General features: G+C 47.6%; 2 long non-coding RNA genes and 1 pseudogene across 2 annotated transcripts; 2 read left to right on the forward strand and 1 right to left on the reverse strand.

Moving 5' to 3' along the window:
• Positions 1–12: 12 nt before the first annotated feature.
• On the forward strand, positions 13–1,758 carry LOC118675419. Its single transcript, XR_004973900.1, has 3 exons — positions 13–185; positions 355–440; positions 1,548–1,758. It is a non-coding gene; the product is annotated as an uncharacterized LOC118675419 (long non-coding RNA).
• Positions 1,759–1,763: 5 nt separating this feature from the next.
• LOC118675420 lies at positions 1,764–4,487 on the forward strand. The gene is made up of 2 exons (XR_004973901.1): positions 1,764–1,935; positions 4,336–4,487. It is a non-coding gene; the product is annotated as an uncharacterized LOC118675420 (long non-coding RNA).
• Positions 4,488–6,925: 2,438 nt separating this feature from the next.
• On the reverse strand, positions 6,926–17,870 carry LOC118675418 (annotated as a pseudogene).
• Between the last annotated feature and the right edge of the window lie 6,559 nt (positions 17,871–24,429).

Here is a 24,429-nt window from a genome sequence, read left to right on the forward strand (position 1 = left end):
ACCCCCCTACGCCTCTTCGTAGCCGGGCCTTGACCTCCAGATCGCCCGGGCTGTGCGCGCGGGAGGGCAGGGCAGAGCGCTGGGGCTGACCTCTCCGGCCTCGAAGAGCGCCCCGCGTGCCCACACTGCCTGCCGGAGGAGCTGCTCCGATACCTGCCCACCACGAACTGTCACCCAGCATCCAGGTGAGGCCACAGCTGGCAGGACGCCCACTGCAGAGGCTCCTCCTCCCCGCCAGCCCCCAGGGCTCCGAGGCGAACACACACCCTCTCATTTTGCTGGCATCTGAAGCATCCACTGACTCCACAGTAACAGGTATTTACGGCTGAGCTCAGGGAACTTCACCCCTTTTAGGGTTGGGGCCGAGGAGGAGAGAGATGCTGAGACACCCGGCCACACACTCAACCTCCAGAGTGAGGCAGATCCCAGGCGGGCACTAGGTGAGTTTTCCCTCCTCACAAGCTCCGTGGCAACCCTAAGTATGCCCCTGCCAGGCAGCGGTTTATGCGAGGCAGAAGCTCCTCTGCGTCTTACTGCAGCTACGACAGAAACTAGTTTTGGGAGTAGCTGCAAGAACCCCGAGTCAGATGGCTGTGGAGAAAGAGGCTGAAAATGCCAGGCCCGTTCTTTCTACTCCTGGTTGGGTGAAGGGTCTGATCCAAACCATTCCGCCCTCCTGCTTTTCTCTCCCTTCCTCCTCCCCTGTAAGGCCCCTGCCGTCTTGTCATAAAGATAGCCACAGATCCAATCTGCCTCTAGGATTTGGGGAATCCCGCCCACTCGCACACCTCTCTGGTCTGTAACCTGCCCCCATATTTCTAAAAGGCCGCCGGGAGTAGCCCGGAATCTGCTGTTGACACCCCCCGCCCCCCCAGCCTCTCCAACAGCATCAGTGAAGTGACAAATCCATACTGAGGAGCAGACGTGACATGTAATTTCCGGCCAAGAGGATTTTTCCAAAACAATCTACCGTATTCTCGGGAATATATGCCAATCCCACCTCCAAGCCAGCCCTCTGCCACCTCTGCCCTCCCTCTTCTCCAAGCCCTAGAGGAAAAACAACATATTGGGTAATGCGGGTAGCGCCTCTCTCAGCCAGAGGATTATCTTGCCTTACATGTCAGTCCCACCAAGCCCAGGCAGCCTCAACTCACCCTCTGTGAGCAGGGCCCAAGCTTCTGGATCAAGGCCAGGCTGGTTCCCTCAGGTCCTCATCCCAGAGGGAACTGCATTAGGCAACCCCACACCTTCAGGTCAGCCCAGGTCTGACATCATACTGGTTTGAGGAGGAGGCTGGCCAGGGGCCAAAGGAGAGAAGGGGATGATTCAGATACATACCATGGCTGTTCACACCCTCTCCATCTCCAGGACACAGCAGCCCACTCCCTCCCAGGGGAGCTTGGCATCTGAGAGCCTGAGGACTGGCAAGGCTGAGGCATACTTGGCAGCAGTGCTGGGCCCGCAGGCCCTGAGTCCAGCCCTAGAGCCTCTTCGCCCTTCTCGTTAACTGTTGGTGTTTCCTAAGACTTTTGAACTCTCCCTTCTAGATGGATGTTCTGTTCGTGGGTCATCACCTCTCCTCCTAGAACTCCAATTACCACCAAGAGCTATCTGTCTCTGTTCCCGAGTTCCTGAAGCTCTAGACCAGTGATGGAGAACCCTTTGAGCTCGGCGTGTCAGCATTTTGAAAAACCCTAACTTAACTCTGGTGCCGTGTCACATATAGAAATTTTTTGATATCTGCAACCATAGTAAAACAAAGATTTATATTTTTGATATTTATTTTATATATTTAAATGCCATTTAACAAAGAAAAATCAACCAAAAAAATGAGTTCTCGTGTCACCTCTGACACGCGTGTCATAGGTTCGCCATCACTGCTCTAGACCCACATTTCTACACATTACAGGACAGCCCCACCAGGAGGCCGCGTAGGTAGGTACCACAAGTTCTGCATGTCCAGACTGAGCTCATCATTAACCATTTAAACCTAGCTCATGGGTGCCCCTGTATTCTGATTGAAAATCACAAGCCAACACCAGCACCCAAGCTAGAAACCTCACTCCTGGCCCCCACAGCCATCCTACCTTCCCTAGGCAGGCCACAAAATCTTGTTTCTGCCTCTTTATGATTCCTCCCATCAATACCACTGGGATCTAGGATCAAAATGCAGGCAGGCCTGGGCTGAAATCCTGGCTCCGTCACTTTCTAGTTGGACAACTTTTGGACAAATGACTTACCCTCTAAGCCTCAATTTCCTCATCTGTAAAATGGGGATAAATAATACCTCCTTTATAGAGTGTAGATTCAATGAGATCATGAATGGCATACTTAGCACAGCACCTGGCACACAGTTGCCTATTGTTACTATTGTCATCTCAGCACAGATCTGAAGTCCCTTCCCTGCTTAAAGCTTTCTGTAGCTCCTCTTGAACCAAATACAAGGCCCTTCAGGATCCACTCCTTGTCTATTTGTCCAACTCCATCTCTTACCATTTCCCTTCAAATGTCTCCATGTTTTCAAATCCAGTAAAGCAAGCACCTTCATGGAAAGAGGGGCTGCCAAACTCATTACAGCCCCTCCTGTCCCAGGCCCACTAAGCTACTCTGCTCCCACAAAGCCACTTCAGCCCCAGGGACAACATGGCTGGTCACTCAGGCAGAAGGGGAGTCTTGCACTGGCCTTCCCTTCTCAGGAAGGCCTTCTCAATGGAGGAGAGAGAAAGGGACAGGGAAGAGAGGAAGAGACGGGGGAAGCGGGAAAGAGGGAGGGGGGGGACCCAAAGGGGAAAGGGGAGTGACAGGGAGGAAAGGCAGGGCACAGAAGCAGAGGCAGATACATCAGACAGAGCGGCCCTCCTATGCCTCATCTCCTTAGACCACAATGGAGAAAGAGGTGTAAGGATCTTCAGAGAGGAAAGGATCTGACTAAACATCATGACACAGACCAACACTGAATTCAACACCTCCCCACATGTACCAACTTGGCCTTGAAAGTATTTTGTAACTGTTTCATGCTCCACCAGCTAGAGACTGGCGTGCCAATCCTGACACTCCGAGACAGGACACTGAGAGCCCTAATGCATTCCTGAAGCACTCCTCTCCCCGCAACACAAACACCACTCAAGAGACAGGGTAAATTCCTGCAGCTGCCTGGGTCTTATGCACACCATGCCAATCCTCTGGCCCAGACACCAGCATGGCACCAAGGCCCCGCAGTGTCTCAGAGCAAGGGAAGGATGCAGTTCCAGCAGCCCGGCACTCCCAGAGCTCTTCCAGGGCTGGGCAGAGGACGCCCAGCTAGTCACCCGCATTCTGGCTCAGGCCTCACCCCACCCCCACCCCTGGGGAGAGCCTAGAGCTGAAGTGGCCTATTGTTGGGCCCTGGAGGTGGGGTGGGGAAAGCCAGAGCTGTGTATTGTAAATCATTTACTCTGCTAGGGGGACTGCTCATCCCCATGTTACAACAGAACCCCAGGAGCTAGGTCCATCCAGTGCAGAGCAGGCTGCCGGGCCCAGGAGACGAAGGGTCTGAACCTGGGAGAGAAATGTCAGGGACTTCAAGATATTTAAGATACCATAAATCCCACCATATCCTGCCCACCCATTTTAGCAATAGAGAAACCAAGACCCTAAGTTGGAAGGGACTTTCCCAGTCCAAGGCACTTAAGAACCTGTCATAGGGAATGAATCTCCAGGAGCTGGGGGAGGTCAACAATTCAGAGTGATGGTAATTCTCTTCTGACCATGGAGGAGGAGCAGCCCTGCCAAGATCAGGGACTAGTAAAGGCCAGGGGCCCAGAGAGGAAACCCTAACTCATTAGGAGACAGCACACAGAGGAAAGGCAGAGATAAGAAGAACCCAGTGTTCTCATACCCGCTGAGGCCCTTGGCTTCAGGTTCCTCCAGAGGTAGACCCAAGAGTTCTCAGTGGCAGCCCCCGACAGCTGAGATCTCTCTTCCTGGAACTTCAGGTATCTATGGGTTCCCAGCCAGCCTTTCCTGCCTCTGCCCTTCCTACCAGTCTCTGTGTGGTCTCCACTTTCTGGCCTTGGTTATCAGGGTTCTCTCCAGCTAGTCTTCAGTTGGTTATTCAGGATGTGTAACTGCTTAAAGGAGAGACCAAGCCAAACCTCTCACCCTACGCCCCTCCTCAGTCACTCACATACCTACTATGTTTTCACCTCGGCCTAGGATTTGGGGGAAGTATAACGGAGAAGTCACAGTCTGGACTCTCAAGAAAACCCAGGTTATGTGCAGGTTCTTTACTAAAAGCTTTATTTCCATTGGCCGATTTAAACCCCCACCCCTTACTACATTATTCCCATTTTACAGATAAGAACACTAGCTCTGAAGAGGTGGCCATGATCACCCAGAAAGTAAGAAATGAAGCCAGAATTCTGTACACTTCATTGCTTGGCTCAAGGATGCAGGCCCATGGTGGATAGAGCCGGGTCTTATTCATTAAATGTACGCTGGATACTGAATGAATTCATGGATTCTCTAAGGTTAAAGAGGGAATAAACGTTCTAAGACAGCGGTTCTCAACCTGTGGGTCGCGAACCCTTTGGCAGTCAAACGACCCTTTCACAGGGGTCGCCTAAGACCATCCTGCATATCAGATATTTACATTACGATTCATAACAGTAGCAACATTACAGTTATGAAGTAGCAACGAAAATAATTTTATGGTTGGGTCACAACATGAGGAACTGTATTTAAAGGGCCAGAAGGTTGAGAACCACTGTAGAGAAGACTGTAGATTGCAAACATGCACATAATTTCACTCCTTCCCAAAACTCTACCAATATTACAATTTAAAAAGGAGAAATTTTTGAAAGGCAGAAGTCCCCAAGGATAAGAACAGTAGAGACAACCCACAACAAAACTTTGGAAGCTGGAAAGCAGATGGGCCTGTGACAGTTGAGAGGATGTGTTCTACTAAAACTACTGAGTAAACCAACAAAGGAGAAGACACAAGATACAGGAAACAGAAGACCCTAACACAGAAGGGCTGGGAAGGAAATGCCCAGGATGCTGGAGAGAGATCCCAAGAGGACAGCTAAGCATCATGATAGAAAGCAACCAGTCCATGCTGCTCCAGGACACAAGGCCCTGAAACCTCTTCAGAAAGATGGCTCTGATAGAATACCGAATGGAAAATACCATCTTGATAAATTTAGACAGTGGCTGGAGAGTTCGACTCATTGAAAGATACATAGAAAATTAAGCAAACAGAAAAACCAACTCCAGGGAGAGCAAAAAGTGGTGCAGGGAAGGGAAAGTCATTATAGTTTATTATACCATAACAATGTAAACTCGGACAGTAGAGTGAAGGAAAAAAAACGAGATATACCTAGAGTGGATGGACTGAAAGATGGGAAACATTAAAAGGTGGGAAGGTGGGAATGAGGGAATTAAAGTCAAATCCTCATCTTGGACCAAGATGGAATAATAAAGACCAGATTTAATTTCCTGACTGAAATAACAATAACAGAGAAATAGATAAAATATACAAAATGGTTTTAAAGATATCAGATCTCAGGAAACAAAAGACAGTAATACCCATGAGACAGGAAACAAAGGACCTCAGCCCTACAGTTGGGTTTCCAAACTACAGCCCAGGGAAGGGAACCAGTCAGACTCCAAAAGACTCCCTTAGTTGTGGAGATGGAGCTGAGTGTGGGGATACTCATGTGGCCAGAGTTCACAGAGCAGATCATCAGAAAAGAGAGGGCACCATAAAGGTCTCTGAAGGGCCCCCTCAAATATTCAGCTGAGTTCTGATCATCACATGAATGTACAGAAACTACCCAAGGCTGGGAGGAAAAACACTCAAAAGGATAGAAGTAATAGTGCCTGGTACACACAAGTCTGGGAAAAGTGCCTATTCCTAACAGGTTGGAAAAGCTAGGCATTGAGTAAAATATACAAACGGGTCTTGCCTCAGCAGTGGGGAATTATTAGCCCTAGACTGAGCACAGCTCTGGTCCCACTTAACAAATCTTAAAAACAAGACCCAAGAGGATCACACTACTTCCAAATCACTTAACTATATCCCTGAACAAAGCTCAAGCATATTTAATACACAGCAATCAACAAGAACATTCACACCGTCTGGCAACCAATAAAAAATTAGTAGGCATACAAAAACCTATAATCCATAATAAGGAAAAAAGGCAATCAATCAAAACCAACCCAAAACTGACACACATTAGAATTAGTAGACAAAGACATGAAAACAATTATTATAACCATATTTTTAAAAAGACTATAATTGAACTTCTAGAATAAGAACTACACATGATGAGATGAAAATATAAACTGAACGGAATCAGAGGCAGATTGGACACTGCAGAAGAAAAACTTGAAGACACAGTACTAGAAATTCCAAAATGAAACAGAGGAAAAAAGAGATTCCTTTTTAAATGAACAAAGCATCCATGGGCAGTGGGACAATGTCAAGTGGCCTAACGTGCATGTAATTAGAGTGCTTAACGAAAGGAGACAGAAAATTGGGAACAGAAAAAATATTTAAAGGACTTATGGCTGAAATTTTCCAAATTTGATGAAAACTAAGCCCTCGGACTCAAGAAGTTCAGTGAACTCCCAGTACAAGGCACGTGAAGGAAACTACACAAACACATATCATAATCAAACTGCTCAAAATCAATGATAAAGTGAAAATCTTAAAAAGTAGCTGGGGAAGGCGAGGGAGAAACGTAGCATAAAGAGAAAGAAAGATAGCCCTAACCGGTTGGGCTCAGTGGACAGAGCGTCAGCCTGCGGATTGAAGGGTCCCAGGTTCGATTCCGGGCAAGGGCATGTACCTTGGTTGCAGGCACATCCCCAGTAGGGGGTGTGCAGGAGGCAGCTGACTGATGTTTCTCTCTCATCGATGTTTCTAACTCTCTATCCCTCTCCCTTCTCTCTGTAAAAAATCAATAAAGTATATATTTTAAAAAAGAGAGAGAGAGAGAAAAAGATAAAGATGACAGCACATTTCTTGCAGAAACAATAGAAATGAGAAGACAATGGTACAACATCATTAAAGTACTGGAAGAAAAAATTAACTAGAATTCTATTTCAATGGAAATTTTTTGTTGTTGTTAGTTCATGTCTTTTATTAACCCATATACAATTACTTGTCTCCTGGCTTGTTGAAGCAATAGTTCAGACAACATTTGCCACAATGTCTGTCAAAGTGGCTGGCCATAAAAACTCCAGCATTCATCTAAACAGCACTCCCAACGAAGGCAACTGATTTTGCCATTCTCATCCACTTGGTAGTACTTCAGGACAGCCAGCTTAACCTTTTTTCTCTTATGTTCATTCTTCTGGGGAGTGGTATTTAAGACTTCCTCTTCCTTGTCTTAGCACGACTACGAAGTTTCAACACAAGATGAAGAATAGACTCCTTTGGAATGTTGTAGTCAGACAAAGGATATCCATCTTCCAGTTGCTTGCCAGCAAAGATCAGTCTTTGCTGATCAGGAGGAATTCCTTCCTTATTCTGGATCTTGGCCTTTACCTTTTTTATTGTGTCCAAGGATTCAACCTCGAGAGTGATGTTCTCCCCCATAAGGGTTTTCATGAAAATCTGCATCTTGGCCTTGATTCCACCACAGATGGCAGATCAGAAAGGCAAAATATATTTTTAAAATAAAGGCTAAATAAACTTTTTAAACATATAAAAGCTGAAAGAATTCAGCATCAGTAGACAAACCTACACTACAGTAAATGTTAAGGTCCTTCAGATAAAGGAAAATAATACCATATAGAAATATGGATCTCTGCAAAGAAATGAGCAGCATTGGAAATAGCAACTACATGGGTAAATAGTTAAGATATTTTTCTTATTGTTTAATTACTTCAAAAGATAAATTGACTGTTCAAACAAAAATAATATCAATGTAGTATGGTGTCTATAACATGTATAATTTTTAACAATAACAGCACAAAGAAAGGAGAGAAATAAAAATATACTACTAATATCACTTGGAGGCAGACTATAATAAGTTAAAGATGTATATTATAAATCCTGTAGACATTACAAAAAAACTATCCTCATAAACATAGGTGCAAAAATTCTTAACAAATATGTACTTAGCAAACAGAATTCAACAATATATATAAAGAATAACACATCGCGACCAAGTGGAGTTTGTCTCAGGAATGTAAGGTTGTTATAACATTTAAAAATCTATCAATGTAATTCAACATTTTAGAAACCTAAAATAGATCATTTTGATAAACACACAAAAAAGCATTTGACAAAATCCAACATCCTTTCCTATTAAAAAATCTCAGGAATAGAAGTGAGGTCCTTCACCTGATCAAGGTCATATATGAAAAACCGACAGCTGACATCATGAGTAATTGGGAAAGACTGAATGCTTTTCCCTGAAGATCAGGACCAGGAAATCTAACGTTCTATTCAACATAATACTAGAGGATATAATTAGGCATAAAGATTACAAAGGAAGAAGTAAAACTGTCTTTATTAGCAGATGACATCACAGTCTATATATAAAATCCAATGGAAGCTACAAAAAAGCTACTAGAATAAGTCAGGTTAGCAAGCTGGCAGGACTCAATATTAATATACAAAAATCAATTGTATTCATATATACTAGCAACAAACAATTGGAAACCAAAATTTAAAAAGTAACACCATCTTATAGCAGCATTACTAACAACCAAAAGTTAAGAAGCAACCATCTATGAATGAATCAACAAAATATAGAATATTCATATGATAGATTATTATTCAACCTTAAAAAAGAAGGAAATTCTGACACATGCTACAACATAGATGAACCTTGAATACATTATGGTAAGCGAAAAAAGGTTAAATACTGAATAGAGAGTCACTGTTTTGGAGTGTGTTTGTTTGAGAGAGAGGAAGGGAGAGGGAGAGATAGAAACATGGATGCAAGAGAAGAGAAACATCAATCAGCTGCCTCCTGCACATTCCATACTCGGGAATGAGCCTGAAACCCGGGCATGTGCCCTGACTAGGAATCAAACCAGCGACCTCTTGGTTCGTGGGTCGATGCTCAATCACTGAGCCATAACAGCCAGGGGGAGAGTCAGTGTTTAATAGGTACAGAGTTTCAGTTTTACAAGATGAAAAATATTAAGAAGATGGATGGTGATGTTTGTACAACAATATGAATTTACCTAACAATACTGAACTATACACTTAGAAATGGTTAAAATAGTATATTTTATGTTATGTATATCTATAATAATAAAAGCATAATATGCAAATTAGACTGGACGTCCTTCCGGATGTCCTTCCAGGATGAAGCTGGGGCTGCAGCCATGGCTGGGAGGGAAGGATCCAGGCAGCTGTGGCTGTGAAGGCCTACTCTTGCATGAATTTCATGCATCGGTCCTCTAGTTTTACCATAATTAAGCTAAATAAAAAATTTTAAAATAAAAAATCAAACACCATAAAAAAGTACCATGTACAATGGCACCAAAAATATGTTAATACTCACGGATATATTTGACAAAAGATGTGAAAGATGTATACATTGTAGACTATATACCATTGGTGAAATTCTTAAAAATCTAAATAAATACAGAGACCTATGGTATTCATGGGTCAGAAAGTTCAATGCTGCTAAGATGTCAATTCTTCCCAAATTAACCTATAGATTCAATACAACCCCAATAAAAATCCCAGTAGGTTTTGTTTTTGTTTTGTTTTGTAGAAATTAATAAATTGATTCTAAAATGCATATGGAAATGCTAAGAACCTAAACAACTAAAGCAATTTTGAAAAAGAAGGACAATGTTCAAGATCTTACCCTGATATCAACACTTACTATAAATCTACAGTGATCAAGATAATGGGATTGCCCTAACCGGTTTGGCTCAGTGGATGGAGCGTCGGCCTGTGGACTGAAAGGTCCCAGGTTCGATTCCGGTCAAGGGCATGTACCTTGGTTGCGGGCACATCCCCAGTGGGAGGTGTGCAGGAGGCAGCTGATTGATGTTTCTCTCCTATCGATGTTTCTAATTCTCTATCTCTCTCCCTTCCTCTCTGTAAAAAATCAATAGAATATATTTAAAAAAAAAAAAAAAATAATGGGATAAAGATACACCAACAGATCAATGGAACAAAACAGAGCCCAGAATTAGATCTACACATATAAAGATTTTTAAAAAAATATTTTTTTACTGATTTCAGAGAGGAAAGGAGAGGGAGAGAGAGATAGAAACATCAATGAGAATCACTGATCCGCTACCTCCTACATGGCCCCCACTGGGGATTGAGCCCATAATCCCGCATGTGCCCTGACTGGGAATCAAACCATGACTTCCTGGTTCATAGGTTGATGCTCAACTGCTAAGCCACACTGGTCAGGCCAGACAACTGATTTTTGACAAAGGTGCAAAGGCAACTCCATAAAGAGACAAGTCTTTTCAAGAAATGGTGCTGGAAGAACTGGATCTCCACACATAAGAAACTGAATTTCAATTCATACCTTACACCATATACAATAATTAACCCCAAATGGAGCAGAGACCTAAATGTAAAACCCATAACCATAAAACTTGTAGAAGAAAACATAAGAGCAAACCACAGTGCTTTGGGTTAGGCCAGCCATGGGCAAACTACGGCCCGCGGGCTGGATCCGGCCCGTTTGAAATGAATAAAACTAAAAAAAAAAAGTCCATACCCTTTTATGTAATGATGTTTACTTTGAATTCATCTTAGTTCACACAAACACTCTATCCATGCTTTTGTTCTGGCCCTCCGGTCCAGTTTGAGAACCCATTGTGGCCCTCGAGTCAAAAAGTTTGCCCACCCCGGGTTAGGCAAAGGTTTCTTCTTCATCACACTAAAAGCACAATCCATAAAAACCAAACAAACAAGTTCATAAATTAGAATTCATTAAAATTTAAAACTTCTGCTCTTCAAAAGACACTATTAAGAGAATTAAAATGTAAGCCAGAGATTGGAAGAAAATATTTGCAAATCACATATCCAATAAAAAGGCTTGTATTCAGAATGTTTATACATTTGAGTTCTCAAAACTCAATATGGGGGAAAAAAAATCCATACAATTAAAAAATGGGCAAACAATTTGAAGACATATCACTAAAGATATAAAGATGATGAATAAGAGCATGAAAAGATGTTCAATGACATTAGTCATTAGGAAAATGCAAATTAAAACCACAATGAGATACAACTACAGACCTATTAGAATGTCTCAAATTAGAGACCAAGTGTTGACAAAGAAGTGGACAAACTAGAACTTTCACACACAACCGGTGGGTATGTAAAATGGTACAACCACTTTGAAAACAGTTTGGCAGTTCTACCATATGATCCAACCATTCTAGTCCTAAGGATGTACCCAAGAGAAATAAAAAGCATTGGTCCATAAAAAAACTTCAACAAATGCTCATAGTTTTATTTGTACAGGAAAACCTCGATCCTCAATATAACAGATTAATTTGGGCAAGGGGGTGCCTGTTAAACTGAAAGTCCATCTATATATATAAAAGACTAAGTGACTGTCCGACCGTCCAACTGGTAGCTAAGATGCACACTGACCACCAGGGGGCAGATGCTCAATGCAGCAGCTGCCTAGCTGCAGTGACTTGGCAGCTGCGGTTCTTGGGTGATGTACCTTGAACCAAGAAGAGGGAGCCTGATTCCAGGGTTCATCACCTAAGAACCACCCTCTCCCAATCTGGGACCCCTCAGGTGATGTCGGAGAGCCAGTTTCGGCCCGATCCCCACAGGCCAGGCCGAGAAACCCCACCTGTTGGAGGGACCCTGCTCACTTCACAGACGCCCTTCTAGCCCAAGCGCCGCCCCAGGTGCGGCTGGCAGGGGAGGGACCGAGGGAGGTTGGCTCCAGGGTGTGTCCAGCCCATCTTGCCCAGTCCCACCCCCCACCAGCCACCTTCTAATTAATTTCCTTTCAATGTGCACAAATCCGTGTACCAGGCCTCTAATCTATATACATAAAAGGCTAAGTGACTGACTGTCCATCCATCTGACCAAGTGACTGGTACATGTGACACGCGCTGGCAATCTATATATATAAAAGCCTAAGTGACCATCTGACCATTTGACTGTCTGACCAGTAGCTATGACATACAATGACCACCAGGAGGCAGATGCTCCAACCAGCAGCTATGACGTGCAATGACCACCAGGAGGCAGACACTCAATTCAGAAGCTGCCAAGCTGCGGTGACTTGGCAGCTGCAGTTCTTGGGTGATGCACCCAGAACTAGAGAGAAGGGAGCCCGATTTCAGGGTTTGTCACCCGAGAACCACCCTCTCACAATCTGGGACTCCTCAGGGGATGTCAGACAGCCAGTTTCAGCCCAATCCTCACAGCCCAGGCCAAGGGACCCCACTGGTGCATGAATCGTGCACAGGGCCTCTAGTCCTATATAATAAAGGGGTGATAAGCAAATTGACCATCATGCCATCGCACAAGATGGCCACCCCCATGTGGTCACAATATGTCTGGCAGGGGAGGGCAGTTGTGGGCAATCAGGCCGGCAGGGGAGGGCAGTTGGGGGCAACCAGGCTGGCAGGGGAGGGCAGTTGTGGGCAATCAGGCCAGCAGGGGAGGGCAGTTGGGGGTGACCAGGCCTGCAGGGGAGGGCAGTTGGGGGCGACCAGGCCAGCAGGGGAGGGCAGTTGGGGGGACCAGGCCTACAGGGAAGGGCAGTTAGGGGCAACTGGGCCAACAGGGAAGAGGGGTTGGGGGAGATTGGGCTGTCAGGAGAGGGCAGTTGGGAGCAATCGGACTGGCAGGGGAGCAGTTAGGCGTCAATCAGGCTGGAAGGAGAGTGGTTAGGGGGTGATCAGGCAGGCAGACAGGCGAGCGGTTGGGAGATCTTGAACACTGTCCCACAGGGATCAGGCCTAAACCGGCAATCGGACATACCCCAAGGGATCCCAGATTTGAGAGGGTGCAGGCTGGGCTGAGGGACAATCCCTCCCCCCAGTGCACGAATTTTGTGCACTGGGCCTCTAGTTATATAATAAAGTAGGTTTTCAGAATGCATATGTTAAAAAATTGACAAATTAGTTTACCAGTTTTTATTTATGTAGACATGTTTGTGTAATTAAGTATGTATGAAAAGTAATTTTAAATGTATATTGAATAGGTCCAGTAAATATGTGCATTCACCAGTCACCATGAGTAAACAAATGCACATGGCTGGGGAGTGGCTTAGTGCACATCTGAGCATAGGGTGGCCATCTGAATATTTGGTGGCTGGCAGCCATTAATATTGCTGCAGAGCCCGCTGTGTGGCTCAGAAGTTGAGCATTGACCTAAGAACCAGAAGGTCACAGTTCGATTCCTGATCAAGGGCACATGCCAGGGTTGTGGGCTCAATCCCCAAAGGGGGCTGTGTAGGAGGCAGCCAATCCATGATTATCTCTCATCATTGATGTTCCTATCTCTCTCCCTCTGCCTTCCTCTCTGAAATCAATAAAAATGTTTTAAAAACAACAAAAAATATTATTTAAAAAAACCCTGGCCACTGTGGCTCAGTTGTTAGAGCGTTGGCCCATACATGGAAGGATCATGGGTTTAATTCCCAGCAAGGGCACATACTTGGGTTGGAGGTTGGATCCCCAGACCCAGTTGGGGCACGTGCAGGAGGCAACCAATCAATGTGTCTCTCTCACATCAATGTTTCTTTCTCTTTTTCTCTTTCTCTCTCCCCTTTTCTCTAAAAAACATTAATGGAAAAAATATCCTCGGGTGAGGATTAACAAGAAAAAAAAAGAAAACTGCTGCAGAAAGTCACGCCATGTGACAACAGAACCAATAATGGCATGAAATGCTGTGTAATCATGTGCTAATCATTCACTGAACACTTTATGAGCAGTGACTCTTAGACTTAAATATGTAGACGATAGTTGTAGATATGTAATATTTATGTCGGCAAAATCACACTAGCGTTTTTCCAACATATGGCCTATTCCCTAAAATTTGTTAAAAACAGTGAATATTAATAACAAAAAAAACCCTGTTAATTTAATTATAAGCAAATCTTAGTTAAAAGCATTTTTAAATTAACAGGATGTTAATTTCCACATGATATATGGACCAGAAATTTTGTCCATTAAATAGAGGTCCACAAAATCGAGGGTTTATTGTAATAACCAAAAACTGAAAACAGCGCTAGCCAGTGTGGCTCAGTGGATAGGCTCGTCAGCCTGGGGACTGAAGGACCACAGGTTCAATTCCGGTCAAGGGTATATGCCTGGGTTGTGGACTCGATTCCCAGTAGGGGGTATGCAGGAGGCAGTCAATCAATGATTCTCTCTCATCATTGATGTTTCTCTCTCTCTTCCTCTCCCTCTCCCTTCCTCTCTGAAATCAATAAAAATATATTTTTTTAAAAAACCTGAAAACAACCCATTGATATGAGAATGAATAAACAGACTGTGGTGTATACATACAATGGAATACTACTCAGCAATGAAAAGGAATGTGCTATTGATATTCAAAACAATGCTGGAAGCCAGTTCCAGCGTGTCAGCAGGGCTGAATCATCTGGAGATGGCGGAGGGCATTTCCCCAAACCTGAAAAGGATGCATTAAATTGATTGCTTGCTGCCAGACAGCTCAGGGCATCTCAATCTACGTGTTATTGCCTCCTACTGGCCAACACCTGAACAGCCGTAGGCAATTCCCCAATCTGACAATGGACTGTGTATAGGAAACCCAACCCTTTGATGTGTTTACCTCATCTTAGGACAATTTGTGTTAATAAAAAGCAAGGGGTCCTGAGACGAGGAGAACTTAGTTCCTTTAGCTAAGTCTTCTCTGACTCCCCATAATGTCTTTCAAAATTATGTTTCCTCTCTGGACTCTTATTTAATTTACGCACAACGCCTTCTCCAGATTGCTGAACCCTTCTTGATGCCGGATCAAGACCACCGGCATTAAAACAACATGGATGAATCTCAAAATAATCATAGTGAGTGAAAAAAAAAAACAGGCAAAAAAAGAGCTCATGCTGTATGGTTCCAGTTACATAAAATTCTGGGTAATGTCAACTAATGTATAGTGACAGCAAACCAGTCTGTTACCTGGGGAAGGGGGATGGCAAAGGAGGTGTGGGATGGAAGGATTACAAAACTTTTGGGAGTTTGGGAATAATGGGTATGCTCATTATCCTGACTGTGGTGTGGCTTCACAGATACAAACATATACTAAAACATTAAATTATGTTTTAAATATTTCCACTTATCTTATACTAGAGGCCCGGTGCACGAATTCGTGCATGGGTGGGGTCCAGCCTGCCCCGATCTGGGCGATGGGGCCAGGCCGGCAGGGGGGAGGGGCCACGAGGAGTTGGCCGGCCCCGCCCCCTTGTCAAACTCCCAGTTGAACTCCCAGTCCAAGGGGACAATTTGCATATTAGCTTTTTACTATATAGGATCATTACACCTCAATAAAACTACTATTAAAAACAAACAAAAAAGCACTTCATGTTCCAGAATACAGCATAGAGCAGGGGGATAATTGTGGGCTTTTGGCCTAGAGTAAAAGGTCTGGAAGCACTGGCCCCTCCTCCCCAACATCTGCCAACCAGAGCTCCCGGGGAGGGGGCACCAGACTGACAAAGCAGGGACTGAGCCCTCAGCACTCAAGACACTGTGGGGAGCTAGCATGCTCAGTGGTTGAGCACTGACCTATGGACCAGGAGGTCACAGTTCAATTTGGTCAGGGCATATGCCCAGGTTTCGGACTCTATCCCCAGTGTGGGGTGTGCAGGAGGCAGCCAATCAATGATTCTCTCTCATTATTGATGTTTCTATTTCTCTCTCCTCCCTTCCTCTCTAAAATCAATAAAAAAAAAATTTTTTTTTTAAAAAGACACTGGGAAAAGCATGGCCCACCACACAGGAAAAGGAAATCGAAACCCAAAGGTGTTATCTTGCCCCAGGAGGTTATATAGCTCATACGTAATCTAAACCCAGATCTGGCAAAGCCTTCCTCTTCATCTTCATCTACCACAAATTCAAAAAAGGGGACTTGAAATAAGTGAAGATGTGTGCTTATGTGTACGTTTAGAACAACTTTTGTTATTGTTGTTAATCCTCACCCAAGGATGTTTTCCCATCGATTTAGAGAGAGAGGGAGGGAGAAATAGGGAAACATCGATGTGAGAAAGACACACAGATTGATTGCCTCCCACAGAGAGAGAGAAATATCGATGTGAGAAAGACACATACTGGTAGATAGATTGCCTCCCACTGGAGACCCGACCAGGGCCAGGGATCCAGCCTACAATCCAGGTACATGCCCTTGACCGGAATCAAACCCGGGACACTTCAATCTGCGGGCAGACACTCTATCCACTGAGCCAAACCGGCTAGGGCTAGAACAGACAATTTTATGCACTGAAGCCAGAGAGACAGAACAAGTCTGGCTATCCCAGAAGAGCCAGGCACCCTGGACACAGCACCTGAAGTTCAGGTACGTAAGTATTTGGGGTGGCAGTGAGACAGGCAGGCGTGGGATGAAGCTGACAGACAAGTTTGGGTTTGATTGAGGAGCAGGCTAACCGGCTCCTCCAGCACAGTCCCAGGGGCTGCCTACCTAGGAAGTCACCACCACTCCCCAGTCCCAACAATTTCTACCCTGTCTGCTTCAGACAGGAGCCTGGGGGCCATGTGACTTAGAGCCACACCTCGGGCTGGGGCAGAGATTGGTCCCAGCTAAAGGCCCTGCAGCAAGCTGCAATTCTGCACACCATCTCCCAGTCCCCAAGGTCTAGAGAAGCAAAAACCCAGACAGTACCAGATAAGAGGTGAGCAGCCCTAGGAGAATAAAGCCCATATGCTGGCCAACCAAGCCCCAGGGGCAGGAATGAGAAGGCCTGACACCCGGGGCCATGAAGGAATCAACACAAATCTAGCCCCGACCGCTGCAAACCCCACCTCTAGGCTGGCCTAGGAGCTGGCTTCAGCTGGTACCGAACCCATGATGCCACAGCTGACCATCTGCCCACCTCCACAGGCGAGGGCTGAGGTCTGGGCCACAAAGGATGCCCAGAGTCCAATGCTGTAGGTATCCTGTCCTCTCCCACCCCTTTCAGGCTGGGGTCCTCCAGGAGACAGACAGCCTACCCAGTAGCTCTCCACCCTCCTGCCCACTATCCATCCTTGGCCCTGGGCCCTCCACATTAATCAGCTGTGACAAGAAGGTGTGGCGGGAGCAGGTCAGGCTCGTGCCCAAGTCACGGGCTGCTACACAAGATAAGGTCCTGTTAACACAATGCTGCCCTCTTCCCTTTTTTCGGAATGTGTTGTAAGGACTTGAGGCAACAACCCATGCTGATTGCACCATCCCAGCTCCGGCATGGAGGCACCCCTATCTCCAAAGGCAGACAGGTGGAGGGATGGCGGCCTCCTCTGCAAGCTCAGCCCGTGGCTACCCCTCCCTTCCTCCTGCCCAGGCCTGGCAGCCACCCAGTCTCACCTCCAGTCTAGACTCTAAGGAAATGCCCCATCACTCTAGTTGGCATGCAGGGTACTGGGGGGGGGCGGGGTTCGGCCTCGCTGTGGAAAGCTGCACCGTCTTCCTCCCTCCCCAGGTTTAAGCACGGGGCAGTGAACAAGGGCGGTTTGGAGAGCACCCTCCCCCGGGGTGACCGCAGCCTCCCGGCTTCCAAACACCCCAATTACGGCGGAGAGCAGAAGTGGGCTTCCTTACCTCCTGCTGCCTCTCCGCAGACACTGCTTTGATGATGTCCAAGCTGGGGTGGCAGGAGAGGATCCAGCAGGGCACAGCCTGCTCTCAGGCAGTCGCTTCCAACGCTCCCAGGTTCACAGCGCTCTTCTGCTCCCCACTCCTCAAACCCCTACATCCTGTGCTCCCTCCAGCCCTGGAGCGATCCTGGCACCGGGCAGCCCGCCTGTGGCTTACCACCTCCTCCTCCGCCGGCGCCTCCGGGTCCTGGGCCCCTCAGGGAGCCCCTCTCCCCCCTGGGACCCCTTCCCGTCCAGGAATGTTTCCTGGACAGCCCGCACCACCTGTCCCTCCTGCACCCCCGGAAGCCAATTTGCTTCCTGCACCCCCAGGCGCCCCTCTCCCTCGGGGCCCTGGGGCCCCACAGGCCGTGCCCTCCCCACCAGCTCGGGTCTCTCTCTGCGAGTCCGGGTCTCTCCTAGAACCACCGCCTCCCGTCTGAGATGCCCGCAGCTCTCCCAGTCCTGCCCGCCCTGCTCCCCCGAACTTTCAAGCCCCTTCCCGCGCTCCCAGGAGCGGTCCCCGAATTCGGACAGCTGCAGCAGCCAGCGTGGGCTCCCCTCCCCCCGCTCCTGCACCCCGGAAAGGGCCTCCCCGCGCTCCTGCACTGCGGGGCTGCCTTCCCCCTTCTCCTGGTGCTGCTTGCGGACCCCCAGCCCCACCTCTTGCACCCCAGGCCAGCTCACAGAGCTCGTCCACTGCGGCGGGCGCCTCCAGTCCGCGCCGTCCGGCGTCCCCCACGCCACCCCCAGGCTGGGCTCCCGGCCGCGGCCGCCCCGCTCCTGCACCCCCGCGCCCACGCCGCCCTCCTCCTGCACCGCCGGACCCACGCCCCCCTGCTCCTCCACGCCGAGCTTCAACCCGCGGAGCTGCTGCGGCCCCCAGCTGAGCACTCCGACCCGCTGCGGCTGCTGCTCGGGCAGCGCGGGGCTCAGTCCGCCCCGCTCCTCCTCCGCGCCCTGCTGGGGGTCCCCCGCCCGCGCCGCCCAGCGCACTCGCTTGCCCCCCAGAGGCCGCGCGGTCCCGCCTCTCCAGATGGTGCTGCCCTGGGCGCTCGCTCACACCGCCCCCCGCCCGCCCGCTCCTTCCGCCCCGTCCCCCGGGAGGGGGCTGCGGAGTCGCGTCCCTCCGACTGCGCGGTCGACCCCACGTCCCCGGCACGTCTCCCGCCCTCCCCTCGGGCGTCGACGTCCGCCCAATGGGCACCGAGCCCTGCGCCGGCCCCCGCAGGTGCTGCGGCCCCGCGCGCCGGCCCGCGAGCCAGGAGCGCCCGCCCTCCCGCCAGAGTCCCCGGAGCCCGCCTGCGCCTGCGCTGCCCAAGGCGGGGCGGGGGCGGGGCCCAGCACGCCCTCTTAAAGGGCCAGGTTCCGCTCGCTCCTCCCCCTACCCTCCCTCTCCCCTTTCTTCGCTTCACGCCTCCTTCCTCCTTCAGGCCATGCTTGCGTCTTCCTTCCAGTGACGCCAGAAAAGGAAGGCGAGGTGAAGCATGAGGTCTGGCGTTAACACCGGGAAGGTGTAGTCAACCACACCCAATGGAGGAGCACTGACATAGGAGTCTTGGATTCGAAGCAGCAGTTCAGGTGTGCTGATTTACCATGTGACCGTGTAAAAAGTCACTTCCATCTGGCCTCGGTTGCTTCGTTTCTAAAATGAGGAGGATGGATTGGAAAGTTTTCAGGGGCATAGTCTAATGAGTGGTTGATTGCAGAGAAAGGTTCTAGTGCAGGGGTGGGCAACCCCTGGCACGCGTGCCAAACATGGCACTCCAGGAACTTTTGCTGGCACGCGAAACCCTCTCTTAGAATCTTCCATTTACAATTTTTTTCTTAATATTGACTTTTTTATTTTTCAGATAAATTCAGTGTAGGTGCATCTTAGATAAATACTTTTACATAACAAGTTATCTTAAAGACCATAAACATGGATTGACGAGAGAGGGGAAGAGCAATTTCTATGCCTCTGCCTTAACTCTCCCTGCCTTCCTAGATCCGACCAGTGTTTTGGTTTCATCCACATACACTTGTGAATCTTTGTTCTCAGTGATGAATTTTGTTAAGTCTCGTAATAGGAGTAGCCTGACGGATGAAAGTAGTAGCTCGTGCATATCTCTGAAGCTCACGAAATGTAAACCTGGTGTAAAATCTCTGTCATCAGTGATGCAGCAGCAAAAGTCCCACTGATAATATCAAACGGAGTCATAAAGTTTTCTGTTGGACTATCAGTGTACATGTATACATTAAAAAATAAATGTATTTTTCATCATCACATACTGTGTTTTTGTCGCTCAAATGAATTTTATTATTTCTTCAAGGTTCTCCACATACATACACCTTAAGAGATATCAAGTAGGCGTAACATGTTCTCAAAAAATTAGGGTTGGCACGCAGAAGAATTTTGAGTCAGAGATTTTGCTGGCTCTGGCACGCACTCACAAAAAGTTTGCCCACCCCTGTTCTAGTCCTAACAGATAAAATGGAGCCCTGAGGCCTAGGAACCTAGGCCAATCTCCCATCCCTTTTCCCAACAGAGGGCGGAGGGTGCTTGAAGGGTATTTCAGGAAGGGAACACTCTCTTGGGCATGTGACACTTTCTGCTGAGAACACAGGCAGAAAGAGCCCCAGGCAAAAAAGGGGGCCTTCCTCCTGTCTGGGTGCTTCTAGGGGTACCCATGAGGCCGAAAGTGGGAAAGAATTATAAATTTATTAGGTCATCTGTAAACCAGATGGGCTGAGCCCTAAAAATGGCACCAGCACCCAGGGATGGGGAGTCAGAGAATCTAAAGGACTCTCGATGGGCTGTTTGTGTGGGGCATTCTCTGGGCCTCTATGGCCCTCTTCTCCCTGTACCCACAAAGGAGGAGAAAACTTAGAGCTCCTCCTCCCAGTGGTAGTGCAGCCTAAAGACCAGTTCCTAGCCCAACTGGAGGCAGCCTTGGGATGTGGAGTTTAGAACCCAGTTGGCCGTTCTACTGACTGTACCTCATTATACAATGGTATAATAATAAAATAACCCCAGGAAGAAGTGTCCCCAAAATCGGACATCAGAGAACTGTGTGAGGGTGGTTCTTTCTGCACTCCCATTGTCTGGCATTGGGCCCAAGGGCCCTGGCCAGAGGACAGCAGGGCAATGAGAAGGGGATGGGTTCCAGACACCCATGGGGCAGGGGGAGGAGGGGAGGATTTGTGTCCAGACACCTCTGATGGGGGACCAGATGGGGTGGATTTGAATCATTGCTTCTTACCCTGTGAGGTGGGCAGCACAGCTTTCTACTGAATCACTTCATAGCAGTGTGTGTAACAGCTGCCCTTCCCCATGGAGCCAGGGCTGTTGAGCAGGAGGGTAAAGCACCCTACCTGGGCCAAGAGAGGGTCTAGGACAGACAGGACTCCTGACCCCACCTCTGGGCACAGCTAGGCTAAAGTCTTCCCCCTTGTGGCCTCACCTCAGGAAAAACACTCAGCGGGAGGGATGCTGAGGAGGTATCCTCTCCCCAACCTTCCTCACACTAACCTCAGTAATGACAATTGCTAAAGTGTTTGGACCCTTCCTATTGGTAAGGTCCTGTCCTTGGCATTTATTTACAGCCAACCCCCACCACAACCCAGGGAGGTACACATTATCATCCCCATTTTACAGATGGCAGAACTGAGGCTCTACATGGCTAAGTACTGTAACTTGCTCAGGGTCATACAGCTGGTTATAGGGAAACCAGGATTCAAATCCAATTTTCTGACTCACAAGTCTGCTCTGAGGCACTGAGGCACAACAAAGCAATGCCAGACCCAGGAGCTTCATTTTGGGAAGCATTGGTTTTTACTAGACTTTTAGGGGTCAATAGATGCAAACAACTGATTGGGAGCAAGCTTCTCTGCCAGTAAATCAAGCTCCAAATCAAACAAAGCAAGGGATCAAAGCACCTGCATCCTGGTAGATCCTGTTTGGTGATTCACTGGGGGAGCGCAGGTCCCCATTCTCCCACCTCTCCACCCGTTGCCCTCAAGAGCCAGATCCATGCCTCAAACATCCTTAGTGTAGGGTTTTCTGTTGCTTTAGGAAAAGAGGCCTCCTGCTCCCTTCCCCCATCCTGCCTAGTCCTAACCCCCCGGACTGTCCTCACCTACCACCATGTTGAACACGAACTTTGCTGGGAGTTGTCTCTGAGGCTGTCATCTCTGCACTGTTCTGTGACTCCCGTACTAGGAGCCAGGGAGACACCTAGGGAGACTGCTCTGCCCCCCGGGGAGCTGACAGCATAATGGAGGAGAGAAGACAGCTTAGAAGCCCAAGGCTCAGCAGATACAGGAGGTGCTGTAGGCATAACTCCAACCCTCTAACATGCCTGTGCTAATTACCTCCCAGATTTGGAGCTTGAGGAGAGCTGCCCACAGCAGTGACTCTGCAGAGAAAAAGGGCTTGTCAGGTCTAGTTCAAAGTGGAGGCTCGTGATGGCGCCCTTAAGAATCTCCTCTGAGAGATGATTACACTGCGGGCAAGGCAAGGAGGGCAGTTCAGGGGTGGTGATGCCGCCTGACTCATACCTGCAAGCAGGTGCTCCGCCAAGGGTGGTGGAGGCTGCTGAGGGCTTGGGCTGAAGGGTTTTTTTTTGTTTGTTTGTTCTGGTTTGTTTTCTAAAATAGAACCATGTTTTTTAAATGACTGTTGCAACGTATTAGTAGGAGATGAACTGAATTTAGTGAGGTTTGACTGGCTTATTTTTTCATGGGAGAGGACACGAATGGAATAGAAAATACCAGAATGTAATTTTTTTGAACTTTTTGTTGAAGTATATATATCCAGAGAAGTGCAAAAAACTTGCACATTTTACAAAGTGAATATGCCCGGCACCCAAATCAAGAAACAGAACCAGCTTTCTGGGAGTTCCCCACAATGGCAATTTTTATTTTATTTTAAATACATTTCATTTATTTTTTACAGAGAGGAAGGGAGAGGGATAGAGGGCCAGAAACATCGATCAGCTGCCTCTTGCACAGCCCCTACTGGGAATGTGCCCGCAACCAAGGTACATGCCCTTGACCGGAATCGAACCTGGGACCCTTCAGTCCGCAGGCCGACGCTCTATCCGCTGAGCCAAACCGGGTAGGGCAATTTTTAAAATAAATTTTTATTATATTCATCTTCTAGCATGCCCTTTGTGGGGGAGGAACAAACTTTCCTCTACCCCCAAAGTTCTTCTGGCTGGCCTAATAATAAAATAAACATGAGACAGATTAGCAAGAGAAAATAACCAAATTTAGTATATACATATGTCTGGGAACCCACATGCATGAGTCAGCGACCTCACATGCACGAGAGGCTCAGAGATAGAAAGGGGGATTGAGGTATATTAGACATCCTGAGCCGGGGATGAGGGCAAGCACCTCAGAGGCTTTCCCTGAAGATAAAATTTCTCCTGACCCTGAAGATAAAATTGCCTTTCGCTCAAAGTACTCTACATATAACTGAGGTACAGCTTGAGGTGGCTCATTCTGAACCCTCACACTTTCATATTCATGATTTTTAAATGTCCAACAACCTTCTCTGCCCCCTCCCCTGCCCCCACAGACAGAATGTAAACCACGACAGGGATTTTTGTCTGGGAACAGACTGACACAGGCACCTAGAACAATGCCTAGCAGGAAGCAGGTGCCAACAATATCTGTTGAACGAGAGTGCATTTCAGGTAGTAAAGGTACTGTTTTGTGACATGTTTGTTTCATTGTGTATACACACGTGCACTTTACATGGAAAATGAAATCTATTTCTTTCTGTAGATCACAGCCAATAACTTCTGAAAGCCACTGCTCCAGCTTGAGAAACTCGCAGAGGCTGTAATTCAGGCCAGAGCAATGGGCAGAGGTGAAGCAGAACGATATGCTAATGAGATCCATGCTTCTCAAACTTCAGTGTGGGACCGAATAACCCATTGAGATGCAGATTCTGATTATGCTGAGACTTCTGATTTCCATCTACACTTTGAGTAGCAAGGTCTTGGACCCAGAGATTCTCAACAAAAACACGTAAGAATCACATGAGACAATTTTAAAAACACGGATGCCCAGGCCCCACCCCGGAACAACATTGAAATCCCTGGGGTGGGGCTCAGCATCCAGTTTTTAAAAGTTCCCCAGGTGATCTCCATGTACAACTAGAAATGGCAAGTCCTTGGTTCTCTAGTGTCTCCCAATGCCTGAGGCAGGAGAGAAGTGAGGCGTTGAATCAGGACTGATATCCAAGCAGACAATCTGATTTGACAAAGGGCAAAAGATTTCTTAGTCAGGCAGGGACCGTTTGCCTCTTAGTGGAAGTAAAGGGAAGGGCATCTGAAGGAATTCTTGGGCATGAGGCTGTTTGCTAACCCAGGCCATGTTTTCCCAGGACCAAGAACAAACAGTGCCTTCACCCTATCCAGCAAGTCAGAACTCCCCCGATCTGCTTTGGGGACCAGGCTCACATGCCCCCAAGCAATTCAGACAGTTTCAAAACCTTACTAGGGCAGCTGCTCCTACGTGTCTGCCCCGCCCCCCCTGTTTGAGATAAAGGGTCAACTGAGCCAAGAGATTCCAAACCCTGGAGCAGCATGGACTATTCAGAAAGGAATGCCTTAGTCCTGGGTTCTGGCGCCCCCTGGCAGACACCTAGAGTTGAAGTTGGTAACCAATAGA

The sequence above is a fragment of the Myotis myotis genome, unplaced genomic scaffold (assembly GCF_014108235.1).
Source record: "Myotis myotis isolate mMyoMyo1 unplaced genomic scaffold, mMyoMyo1.p scaffold_m19_p_2, whole genome shotgun sequence".
NCBI lineage: Eukaryota > Metazoa > Chordata > Mammalia > Chiroptera > Vespertilionidae > Myotis > Myotis myotis.